Raw genomic sequence first — 12,626 nt, 5'->3', positions numbered from 1 at the left:
ATTGCGGCTCTGATAAACAAGCTGGTCCCCAACAACCAGGAGTGGATGACCATCACTCAGCTGGTTGAGATCCTAGAACCGTTCAAACTGGCCACCGAAAAACTTTCAGGACAGAAAGCACTACTCAGCCATGTGGTCCCAGTCATCTTGCGTTTGAAGAGCCATTTGGAGTCGCTGGGTGGACAAAGTACATTGCAGTGTACGGCTGGGCCCTTGACTCCACAGGCCCAGGAGGTGGTCAGAAAGTTGAATTTTGCCCTCCGTAAACGTCTTCTACCGTTGACGGAGAGTAAGACTCATGTTTTGGCAGCACTCTGCGACCCTTGCATCAAGGACTCTGTCTGCCCCAAAGAACTGCCAAAGTGGAAGGCCGAACTTCTCTCGCTCATGAGAGAAGAATACTCTCGGAGGGTGGGGGAACGCTCAGAGCAAATTCATTCTGCCGTTACTCCCCAAAACACCAGCGGTTACGGCAGCACAGATAACATCAGTCCCACCTTGCCACTATCAGGGATGAAGCAAGAGCACTGCAGCTGAAAAAGAGGAGAGCGGAGCGTTTCATATCCGACAGTATCATTTTGATGGCAGGGCAAGGAACATCTTTGTCGGCCCAGGCAGCAAAGATGGACTCGGCAGAGTTCTCTGTCAATCGGTACTTTGACGAGCCTCAGGAGATTGTAGACAGCGATCCATTGGCGTACTGGTCCTCAAAAAGCAATACATGGCCTGACCTCTCAACCGTAGCCCACAAGTTTCTCAGCTGCCGACCAACTAGCGTGAAGAGTGAGAGGGTCTTCAGCCTGGCAGGAGATGTCGTCACCCTCCAACGTACCTCACTCGACCCCCTTGCGGTAGAAAAGCTGGTGTTCTTAAAGGCCAAGTTGCCAGTTTGGGGCTTCCCGGAGATAGATTTCGACAGCAACCCTTGCTCCGTGCTGTAGATCACGTTAGTTGCTTTGTGCTTTGTGTTGCCTTACATTCCAACTGCCTGCTGAACGCGGGAACATTGTCCTGATGCGTACTATTTTGCTTTGTGTTGCCTTACATTACCACTGCCTGCTGAACGCGGGAACATTGCCCTGATGCGTACTACTTTGCTTTGTGCTTTGTGTTGCCTTACATTACCACTGCCTGCTCAATGCGGGAACATTGTCCTGATGCGTACTATTTTGCTTTGTGTTGCCTTACATTGCCACTGCCTGCTCAACGCGGGAACATTGTCCTGATGCGTATTACTTTGCTTTGTGCTTCGTGTTGCCTTACATTGCCACTGCCTGCTGAACGAGGGAACATTGTCCTGATGCGTAGTACTTTGCTTTTGTGCTTTGTGTTGCCTTACATTGCCAGTGCCTGCTGAACGCGGGAACATTGTTCTGATGCGTACTACTTTGCTTTGTGCTTTGTGTTGTCTTACATTACCACTGCCTGCTGAACGCGGGAACATTGCTCTGATGCGTACTACTTTGCTTTCTGCTTTGTGTTGCCTTACATTACCACTGCCTGCTGAACGCGGGAACATTGCCCTGATGCGTACTACTTTGCTTTGTGCTTTGTGTTGCCTTGCATTACCACTGCCTGCTGAACGCGGGAACATTGCCCTGTTGCGTACTACTTTGCTTTCTGCTTTGTGTTGCCTTACATTGCCACTGCCTGCTGAATGCGGGAACATTGCCCTGATGCGTACTACTTTGCTTTGTGCTTTGTGTTGCCTTACATTGCCACTGCCTGCTGAACGTGGGAACATTGTCCTGATGCGTACTACTTTGCTTTGTGCTTTGTGCTGCCTTACATTACAACTGCCTGCTGAACACGGGAACATTGCCCTGATGCGTACTACTTTGCTTTGTGCTTTGTGTTGCCTTACATTACCACTGCCTGCTGAACGCGGGAACATTGTTCTGATGCGTACTACTTTGCTTTGTGCTTTGTGTTGCCTTACATTACCACTGCCTGCTGAACGCGGGAACATTGCCCTGATGCGTACTACTTTGCTTTCTGCTTTGTGTTGCCTTACATTGCCACTGTCTGCTGAACATGGGAACATTGTCCTGATGCGTACTACTTTGCTTTGTGCTTTGTGTTGCCTTACATTACCACTGCCTGCTCAACGCGGGAACCTTGTCCTGATGCGTACTATTTTGCTTTGTGTTGCCTTACATTGCCACTGCCTGCTGAACATGGGAACATTGTCCTGATGCGTACTACTTTGCTTTGTGCTTTGTGTTGTCTTACATTACCACTGCCTGCTGAACGCGGGAACATTGCCCTGATGCGTACTACTTTGCTTTCTGCTTTGTGTTGCCTTACATTACCACTGCCTGCTGAACGCGGGAACATTGCCCTGATGTGTACTACTTTGCTTTGTGCTTTGTGTTGCCTTACATTACCACTGCCTGCTCAACGCGGGAACATTGTCCTGATGCGTACTACTTTGCTTTGTGCTTTGTGTTGCCTTACATTACCACTGCCTGCTGAACGCGGGAACATTGCCCTGATGCGTACTACTTTGCTTTGTGCTTTGTGTTGCCTTACATTACCACTGCCTGCTGAACGTGGAAACATTGCCCTGATGCGTACTACTTTGCTTTCTGCTTTGTGTTGCCTTACATTGCCACTGTCTGCTGAACGTGGGAACATTGTCCTGATGCGTACTACTTTGCTTTGTGCTTTGTGTTGCCTTACATTACCACTGCCTGCTCAACGCGGGAACCTTGTCCTGATGCGTACTATTTTGCTTTGTGTTGCCTTACATTGCCACTGCCTGCTGAACGCGGGAACATTGCCCTGATGCGTACTACTTTGCTTTCTGCTTTGTGTTGCCTTACATTGCCACTGTCTGCTGAACATGGGAACATTGTCCTGATGCGTACTACTTTGCTTTGTGCTTTGTGTTGTCTTACATTACCACTGCCTGCTGAACGCGGGAACATTGCCCTGATGCGTACTACTTTGCTTTCTGCTTTGTGTTGCCTTACATTACCACTGCCTGCTGAACGTGGGAACATTGCCCTGATGTGTACTACTTTGCTTTGTGCTTTGTGTTGTCTTACATTACCACTGCCTGCTGAACGCGGGAACATTGCCGTGATGCGTACTACTTTGCTTTGTGCTTTGTGTTGCCTTACATTACCACTGCCTGCTCAACGCGGGAACATTGAGAGTAGGCCAGTTCTTCATCCCAGACTACCCTCGGGAGTCTCTCTGCTTCGGTCCTCTACATTTTCGTAGAAGCACTTCTTTTTATTGATGATTTTAATCGCGACTTTTTGTCAAGTTTTTCAAAGGAAACCCTTCGGACCCCCGGGACACTCAGTTAAGAGTACGGGGGGAGCGCTGAGAGAAGTTGAAATTTGACTTTGCATGGCTTCCCAACCCCCCAACTCCATAAGAAAATGAATGCATAGCCTGGAAAATTGTTTTGCAATATAAATTCATAATCAGGAAACTTATTTTACATACATATTTTTTCATACACCCTTTCCCCAGTCGTTACTGGCTCCCCCCCCCCCCAACTCCCTTTCATACACCCTTTCCTCAGTCGTTTCCTGCCGGTCGCCTTTCAGCCTGTTGGGCATCGCCTCTGGAGTGCCCGGAAAAGAGGCACTCCTCTACTCCTGTGTACGCTTCCCCCCCAACTCCCTTTCATACACCATTTCCCCATTTCTTTTTATTGATGATTTTTATGGCGACTTTAGGCAAGTTTTTTTAAGGCCAGCTTTGACCACAGTAATTTTTTCAAAGTAAACGCTTCGGCCCTCCTATGAATGCATAGCCAGGAAAATTTTTTTGCAATATATATATATAAATTCATTCATACCCCTGGGACACTCATTTAAGAGCATGGGGGGAGCGCAGAGAGGCAGGGGCTGGGAGAGGCGGTAGCTCACCTCACGGCGGACCGCCAGCTCGATCCCAAGATCCATTTAGCTTTCAAAAGTTTCTTTCTCGGTGGATTTGGGAAGCTTTCTGCAAGTAGTCGTCGTTTCTTCTTCTCAAGCACGATTTCTTGCAGGGCAGTTCTGTGAGTCTTCTCTTGCCGTTTCAGAAAACGTAGAAATTCTCAGGTTTGAAATGGCTTCTTGGCTGCTGTGAGTAGGCCAGTACTTTATTCCGTGATGCGATGCAATGCAATGCAATGCAATGCGATGCAAATTGCAATCCCAAATACAAGCACTGCAATTACTGTAGAACCCTCCCCCCCCAAACTCCCTTTCCTACACCCTTTCCCCAGTCGTTCCCTTCCACTCCCCTTTCAGCCTATTGGGCATTGCCTCTGGGGTGAAGCACTTCTTTTTATTGATGATTTTTATGGCGACTTTTAGGCAAGTTTTTTTTTAGGCCAGCTCGATCCCAAGATCCATTTAGCTTTCACAGCAGGCAAGCTGGCAGGCATTCCCGGAGCCCCTTCCCACAGCCCCTGCCCGCACACACACACCTGCTGTCTGTGGGGACACTTTTAATAAATCCCAGCACTTATTGAAAATCAATTTTGCTTTGCTTTACTTTTACCTCAACTGAGTTACACAGACACACACACCTGCTGCATGCGGAGACATTGGCCGCACTTGTAATAAATCCCAGCACTTATTGAGAATCAATTTTGCTTTGCTTTACTTTACCCTCAAATGAGTTACACAGACACACACCTGCTGCATGCGGGGACATTGGCTGCACTTTCAATACATCCCAGCACTTATTGCGGAGACATTGGCCCTTTGGGGTCCGGCACTTATTGAAAATCAATTTTACTTTGCTTTCTGTTTCCTCGAAAGACTTAGGATTGGCCAGTTTCATTCGGTAATTTTGTATTTCGTCAATGATTTGTATTTCAATTATTTTACAATAAAATATAGAGCCATTTTGTTATAGTTTGAGGATCAATGAAGAATCAAATACATGTCTCCAAGTTTAGTAATTGTTTTGTTACTTTTTCGTATATCTGGTGCAAGTGTTACAATCTCCGTTTAATTTTACTTTATTTTATAAAATACTTTATTTTATTTTATTCTAAAATATTCAAAGAAAGTATTCTAAAAAAAGGTATTCCAAAAAAAAAAAAAAAAAGGCCGGTCGCCTTTTAGCCTGTTGGGCATCACCTCTGAAGTGCCCGGAAAAGAGGCACTCCTCTACTCCTGTGTGTGTACGCTTCACAACAGGGCGAGCATTTTGTTAATTTTCCATTTTTATATATTTCTGAAAAAGATCTTTCTTTTATTCTAAAATATTCTAAAAAATCTATTTTATTCTATTCTAAAATATTTTATTTTATTTTATAATTTTTTTTTATTTTATTCTAAAATATTCAAAGAAAGGATTCTAAAAAGAAAGTATTCTAAAAAAAAAAAGCCGGTCGCCTTTCAGCCTGTTGGGCATCGCCTCTGGAGTGCCCGGAAAAGAGGCACTCCTCTACTCCTGTGTGTATGCTTCCCCCCCCCCCCAACTCCCTTTCATACACCATTTCCCCACTTCTTTTTATAAATGCATGCATCCCCAACTCCATAAAAAAATGAATGCATAGCCAGGAAAATTGTTTTGCAGTATAAATTCATAGTCAGGAAACTTATTTTACATACATATTATTTCATTCACCCTTTCCCCAGTCGTTACTGGCTTCCCCCCTCCCCCCCCAACTCCCTTTCATACACCATTTCCCCACTTGTTTTTATTGATGATTTCTATGGCGACTTTTAGGCAAGTTTTTTTTTAGGCCAGCTTTGACCACAGTAATTTTTTCAAAGTAAACGCTTCGGTCCTCTACATTTTCGTAGAAGCACTTCTTTTTATTGATGATTTTTATGGCGACTTTTCGTCAAGTTTTTAAAATTAAAATTAAAATTAAACTCTAGAATTACCACAGTTATATCTAAGGAATGGGGGGAGCGACCAAAGGAACCATAACAGATTCCAAACAACCTCATACAAGGATGGAATTACATTTTGGGAGGGTGCCCTGATGCGTACTAAACGCGGGAACATTGCCCTGATGCAATCGGACCCAGGTTATCTAGAGTAACCAAAGCGGCCGGGCGAGCCTGGGTTGTTTTCGGACTGATAAATGACTGCATCCCCAACTCCATAAAAAAATGAATGCATAGCCAGGAAAATTGTTTTGCAATATAAATTCATAGTCAGGAAACTTATTTTACATACATATTATTTCATACACCCTTTCCCCAGTCGTTACTGGTTTCCCCACTCCCCCCCAACTCCCTTTCATACACGCATCCCTGAGGTCAGCGCTCGTCGGCATGTATTAGCTCTAGAGGGTGAGCATTTGGTAAATTTTCCATTTTTAAATAGAGGCAAACAACTGGGTGAATTACATTGCTCGCATCCCTCATATAAGGCTGGAATTACGTTTTGGGAGGGTGCTGTCTTCCTGGCTGCTGAGAGTAGGCCAGTACTTCATCCCAGACTACCCTCGGGAGTCTCTCTGCTTCGGTCCCCTACATTTTTGTAGAAGCACTTCTTTTTATTGATGATTTTAATCGCGACTTTTCGTCAAGTTTTTAAAATTAAAATTAAAATTAAACTCTAGAATTAGCACAGTTATATCTAAGGAACAGGGGGAGCGACCAAAGGAACCATAACCATTTTCGTAGAAGCACTTAGAATCATAGAATCATAGAATCATAGAATCATAGAGTTGGAAGAGACCTCATGGGCCATCCAGTCCAACCCCCTGCCAAGAAGCAGGAATATTGCATTCAAATCACCCCTGACAAATGGCCATCCAGCCTCTGCTTAAAAGCTTCCAAAGAAGGAGCCTCCACCACACTCTGGGGCAGAGAGTTCCACTGCTGAACGGCTCTCACAGTCAGGAAGTTCTTCCTAATGTTCAGATGGAATCTCCTCTCTTGTAGTTTGAAGCCATTGTTCCGTGTCCTAGTCTCCAAGGAAGCAGAAAACAAGCTTGCTCCCTCCTCCCTGTGGCTTCCTCTCACATATTTATACATGGCTATCATATCTCCTCTCAGCCTTCTCTTCTTCAGGCTAAACATGCCCAGTTCCCTAAGCCGCTCCTCATAGGGCTTGTTCTCCAGACCCTTGATCATTTTAGTCGCCCTCCTCTGGACACTTTCCAGCTTGTCAACATCTCTCTTGAATTGTGGTGCCCAGAATTGGACACAATATTCCAGATGTGGTCTAACCAAAGCAGAATAGAGGGGTAGCATTACTTCCTTAGATCTAGACACTATGCTTCTATTGATGCAGGCCAAAATCCCATTGGCTTTTTTTGCCGCCACATCACATTGTTGGCTCATGTTTAACTTGTTGTCCACGAGGACTCCAAGATCTTTTTCACACGTACTGCTCTCGAGCCAGGCGTCCCCCATTCTGTATCTTTGCATTTCATTTTTTCTGCCAAAGTTGGCATTTTTTCTGCCAACTTCTTTTTATTGATGATTTTAATTTTTATTGATGATTTTAATCGTGGCTTTTCGTCAAGTTTTTAAAATTAAAATTAAAATTAAACTCTAGAATTACCACAGTTATATCTAAGGAACAGGGGGAGCGACCAAAGGAACCATAACAGATTCAAATCAAGTTTTTTCAAAGGAAACCCTTCGGACCCCCGGGACACTCAGTTAAGAGTACGGGGGGAGTGCCGAGAGAAGTTGAAATTTGACTTTGCATGGCTTCCCAACACCCCACCTCCATAAAAAAATGAATGCATAGCCTGGAAAATTGTTTTGCAATATAAATTCATAGTCAGGAAACTTATTTTACATACATATTTTTTCATACACCCTTTCCCCAGTCGTTACTGGCTTCCCCCCCCCCCAACTCCCTTTCATACACCCTTTCCTCAGTCGTTTCCTGCCGGTCGCCTTTCAGCCTGTTGGGCATCGCCTCTGGAGTGCCCGGAAAAGAGGCACTCCTCTACTCCTGTGTAGTGTGTACGCTTCACAACAGGGCAAGCATTTTGTTAATTTTCCATTTTTAAATAGAATCACTCTTCTACTCCTGTATACGCTCCCCCCCCAACTCCCTTTCCTACACGCATCCCTGAGGTCAGTGCTCGTCGGCATGTATTAGCTCTAGAGGGTGAGCATTTGGTTAATTTTCCATTTTTAAATAGAGACACTCTTCTACTCCTGTATACGCTCCCCCCCCCCAACTCCCTTTCATACACCCTTTCCCCAGACGTCCCCTGCCAGACGCCTTTCAGCCTGTTGGGCATCGCCTCTGGAGTGCCCGGAAAAGAGGCACTCCTCTACTCCTGTGTACGCTTCCCCCCCCAACTCCCTTTCATACACCCTTTCTTTTATTCTTTTATTTTTATTTTATTCTATTCTATTTTAATTTTAATTTTTATTTCTTTTATTTTATCTTTCTTTTATTCTTCAAAAACTTCAAAAAATATTCTAAAAAAAGAAAAGACCCTTGTGTGCCTGTGTGCGCATTTCTCCCTGTCCTGTGGCTGTGTTCGCTCCACAAGAAGGCAAGTTTTTTGTTAATTTTCCATTTTAAAATATTTCGGAAAAATATTTATTCTTCAAAAAATTCAAAAAATAATCTAAAAAAAAGACCCTTGTGTGCCTGTGCGCGCGCATTTGTCCCCCCCCCCCCCCCCAACTCCCTTTCATACACCCTTTCCCCAGTCATCCCCTGCCGGTCGCCTTTCAGCCTGTTGGGCATCGCCTCTGGAGTGCCCGGAAAAGAGGCACTCCTCTACTCCAGTGTACGCTAAAATAACTATTGCCTGCTGTATGCGGGAACATTGCCCTTGTAGATCATCACCATTCTAAAAAAAAAATATTTCCAAAAAAATTAAACACTGCACATTTGCACAAATTTCTTTTATTCTTTAAAAAAACTGAAAAAAGGAATACACTGCACATTTGCACTTTTGTTGTCGGCAAGTAACATCAATCTTACTTTGCTTTACTTTACCCTCAAATGAGTTACACAGACACACACACCTGCTGCATGCGGGGACATTGGCCGCACTTTCAATACATCCCAGCACTTATTGCGGAGACATTGGCCCTTTGGGGTCCAGCACTTATTGAAAATCAATTTTACTTTGCTTTCTGTTTCCTCAAAATACTTAGGCTTGGCCAGTTTCGTTCGGTAATTTTGTATTTCGTCAATGATTTGTATTTCAATTATTTTACAATAAAATATAGAGCCATTTTGTTATAGTTTGAGGATCAATGAAGAATCAAATGCATGTCTCCAAGTTTAGTAATTGTTTTGTTACTTTTTTGTATGTCTGGTGCAAGTGTTACAATCTCCGTAGGGCATTCATAACAAGGGAGCCATCGTTCCCTACCGCCCCTGGGGTTCTCATTTGTGCACTTTGCTTTCACAGCGTCTCTGCCCATCTTTCCCCAGTCATTCCCTGCAAGTCCCCTTTCAGCCTGTTGGGCATCGCCTCTGGGGTGCCCAGAGAAGAGGCACTCCTGTATTCCTGTGTACGCTTCCCCCCTCCCCCAACTCCCTTACCCATAAACAAACAACCTACCTCATAAAAAAACCCACAAACCCCCCCCCCCAAAATGAAAAACCCATTAAAAATGAAGGGACTTATATTTTAATATTTATTACTAGAACAGCTGCTATTATTTATTGATTTAATTCTTAAAGGAAAACAAAGAAACTCTCCAAAAAAACTGCTGCTACTATTTATTTATATATATATATATTTAAGAGGCACTCCTGTACACCTGTGTTCGCTTCCCCCCTCCCCCAACTCCCTTACCCATAAACAAACTACCTACCTCAAAAAAAACCCACAAAAAAACCACAAAAAATATGAAAAACCCATTAAAAATGAAGGGACTTATATTTTAATATTTCTTACTAGAACAGCTGCTATTATTTATTGATTTAATTTGTAAACAAAGGAAAACAAAGAAACTCACCAAAAAACGGCTGATATTTATATTTATGTAATTTACAAAAAAACCCACATAAAACAAGAAATAAATCCCCCAAAAAACCACAAGAAAACCTGAAACAAAACCACATAAACCCCCCAAAAAACAAAAAAGGCCCACAAAAAAAAATTATTAGAGAACAGCTGCTCTTATTTATTTTATTATTTAAAAAAGGCAAACAAAGAAACTCACCCAAAAATGCTGCTATTATTTATTTATGTATTTATTTAATTAATGTAAAAAACAAAGAAAAGTAACCCCACAAAAAACAAGAAATAAATCCCCCAAAAAACAGAACACAAAAAGTAAACCCCACAAGAAAACATAAAAAACCCACAAAAGAACCCACAAAAAACCCACCCAAAAAACAAACCAAAAAATGGACTTTGCTTTGTATTGCCTATAATTCTGAAAAAAAGGAATACACTGCATATTTGCACAGTTGTTGTCGGCAAGCATTTAGATTCTTCCTTATTATTATTAAACCTTTCCCCAGTTGTTCCCTCCCTGCTCCTGGAACTCCAATCTGTCTGCTATCCACCCATAGCAAACTTCCCTCTTTACCTCCTTTGTCTCCGGGCAAGTACTGCTTGATTACTGGGTGAGTGTGGATCGGTTGAGTCTTTTGGCGGAGGATGTACCTTGATGGTACAACCATCACGTTTCTCTAATGAATAAGAGTCATAAGACCCTTGGTGAAGAAAATCATGTCTCATTCCACATTTCCCTCCTGAATAACCATCATCCTCAGCTTTAAGGGTGTTAGTGGATCTTACTTGCTCACAGTTTGCAAACCGATTGCACTCTATGAATCTGTGCTCTGTTCGACATTCCTTGATGAGTTACCTTTTTGTCTTTTTTTTGTGTTTCCCGAGATAAGGAGTGCTGCATAAATTCACTTAAAGGCTTCCTTGTCTTCCTCGTTCGTGGTGTTACAAATTGACATTTATTAAAAACTACATTGGGACATGGCGCAAGCAGGATTACTTGAGAAAGGCATAATGTGTAGGGGAAAAAAAGGAAGGAAATTATTTCGTTGTAATGATTTAAAAATAATTTGTAATTTTTTATAAATATTAAAAAAAACAATAATAATAAAATATCAATGTAACCCAATGCTTCCCCTCCCAAAAAAAAGCTCCCTGTGAGATGGCGGATGATGCTTCGCTTTAGAAAATACACTTCCGGGTTTGAAAAAAACATCGATATCGTTGTGTTATCATTATCAAAAAGAAATAACTAAATATGAAAATAACGAACGAAAACGCCCTGCCCGATTACGTCATGAGCATATTCATACCCTGACCTCCTGTACAGCCAGAGATTCTTTGGGGTGTCATCACAGCATTGGTTGACAAAGAGAAGAGGAAGAAACCAGGCACCATCACTGCAGAGGAACGGTCATTCAGACGCAACGTAAGCATGTGCTTACAGTCTGTCTCACTGTCTCACTGCCTCACTGGGGGACAGTTGATATACTGTGAAAGATAAGTGCACACCATGACAATCCCGGGGGGGGGGCACTGACCAATGTCCCCCCGGGAGGGCATGGGAGGGAGAAGGCCGGGAAGGGTATTGGCCTACACCCAGTAATCAAACAGAAGGCGGCCAATCCTGGGGGGCCAGGGTCAAGAGCCCCACCCCCCCGGGAGGACTTACAGTCTGTCTCACTGGGGGACGGCTGAGGTGCTGTGAAAGATGCAGTGAAAGATGCTGTGAATGTCCAAGGCCCCTGGCAGCAACAGCGTCGCAGTCTCTTCTTTTCCTCCTCCTTCCTCCTCCTCCTCCGTCGTCGTCTCCTCCTCTTCCCTCAGCAGCATCCTCCCTGTCATACACCCTTTCCCCAGTCGTTCCCTGCCGGTCCCCCTTCAGCCTGTTGGGCATCGCCTCTGGAGTGCCCGGAAAAGAGGCACTCCTCTACTCCTGTGTACGCTCCCCCCCAACTCTTTCCCCAGTCATTACTGGCTGCCCTGCGGTTGTCATGTGTGCATTTACCTTTCACAGTATCTCTGCCGCCCCTTTCGCCCGATTACATGGAAATTTGACTTTGCATGGCAGTCAGACCAAAATTCCTCTTTACCTCCCTTAACTCCCTGTCATACACCCTTTCCCCATACACCTTTCCTCCGGTATGTGATTGTCTTCAAACGTCCGACTTTCGTTCTTGATTAATGCAAGCGGCCAGCTTTGAACACAGTAATTTTTTAAAAGTAAATGCTTCGGTCCTCTACATTGTCATAGAAGCACTTCTTTTTATTGATGATTTTAATCGCGCCTTTTTTTCAAAGTAAACGCTTCGGACCACAGGGACAGTCAGTTAAGAGCACGGGGGGAGCGCCGAGAGGCAGGGGCTGGGACTGGCGTTAGCATCCTGTTGGGCATCGCCTCTGAGGTGCCCGGAAAAGAGGCACTGCTCTACTCCACATCTCTCTGCCCATCCCTCCCAGAACTGACCGCAATATAGGAACGTACTCCTGAATTTCTACGGAGTGCCATTGACCCCTCCCTTTTTTTCTCATGCCAGCTGTAAGTCCCCATCCCATACCTATACGGTCACCCTCTTTTTTCCCCCGGCCTGGACAAAAAATCCTCTTTACCTCCTTTGTCTCCAGGCAACTGCTGCTTGTTTACTGGGTGAGTCTGGATCATACCATATAATACCTCTATATGTTGTCTATCCTGTCTGTTTAATGGCATTGAACGTTTGCTGTGTATGTGTTCTGTAATCCGCCCTGAGTC

General features: G+C 44.0%; 1 pseudogene; it reads left to right on the top strand.

The window, feature by feature from the left end:
• Positions 1-623: 623 nt before the first annotated feature.
• Positions 624-12,626, top strand: part of LOC137095632 (coiled-coil domain-containing protein 78-like) — a 56,998-nt pseudogene continuing 44,995 nt past the window's right edge.

Source organism: Anolis sagrei, chromosome Y, assembly GCF_037176765.1.
Source record: "Anolis sagrei isolate rAnoSag1 chromosome Y, rAnoSag1.mat, whole genome shotgun sequence".
In the NCBI taxonomy this organism is placed as follows: domain Eukaryota; kingdom Metazoa; phylum Chordata; class Lepidosauria; order Squamata; family Dactyloidae; genus Anolis; species Anolis sagrei.
The sequence above is the reverse complement of the archived record's forward strand: the minus strand, read 5'-3'. Positions and strand labels throughout refer to the sequence as shown.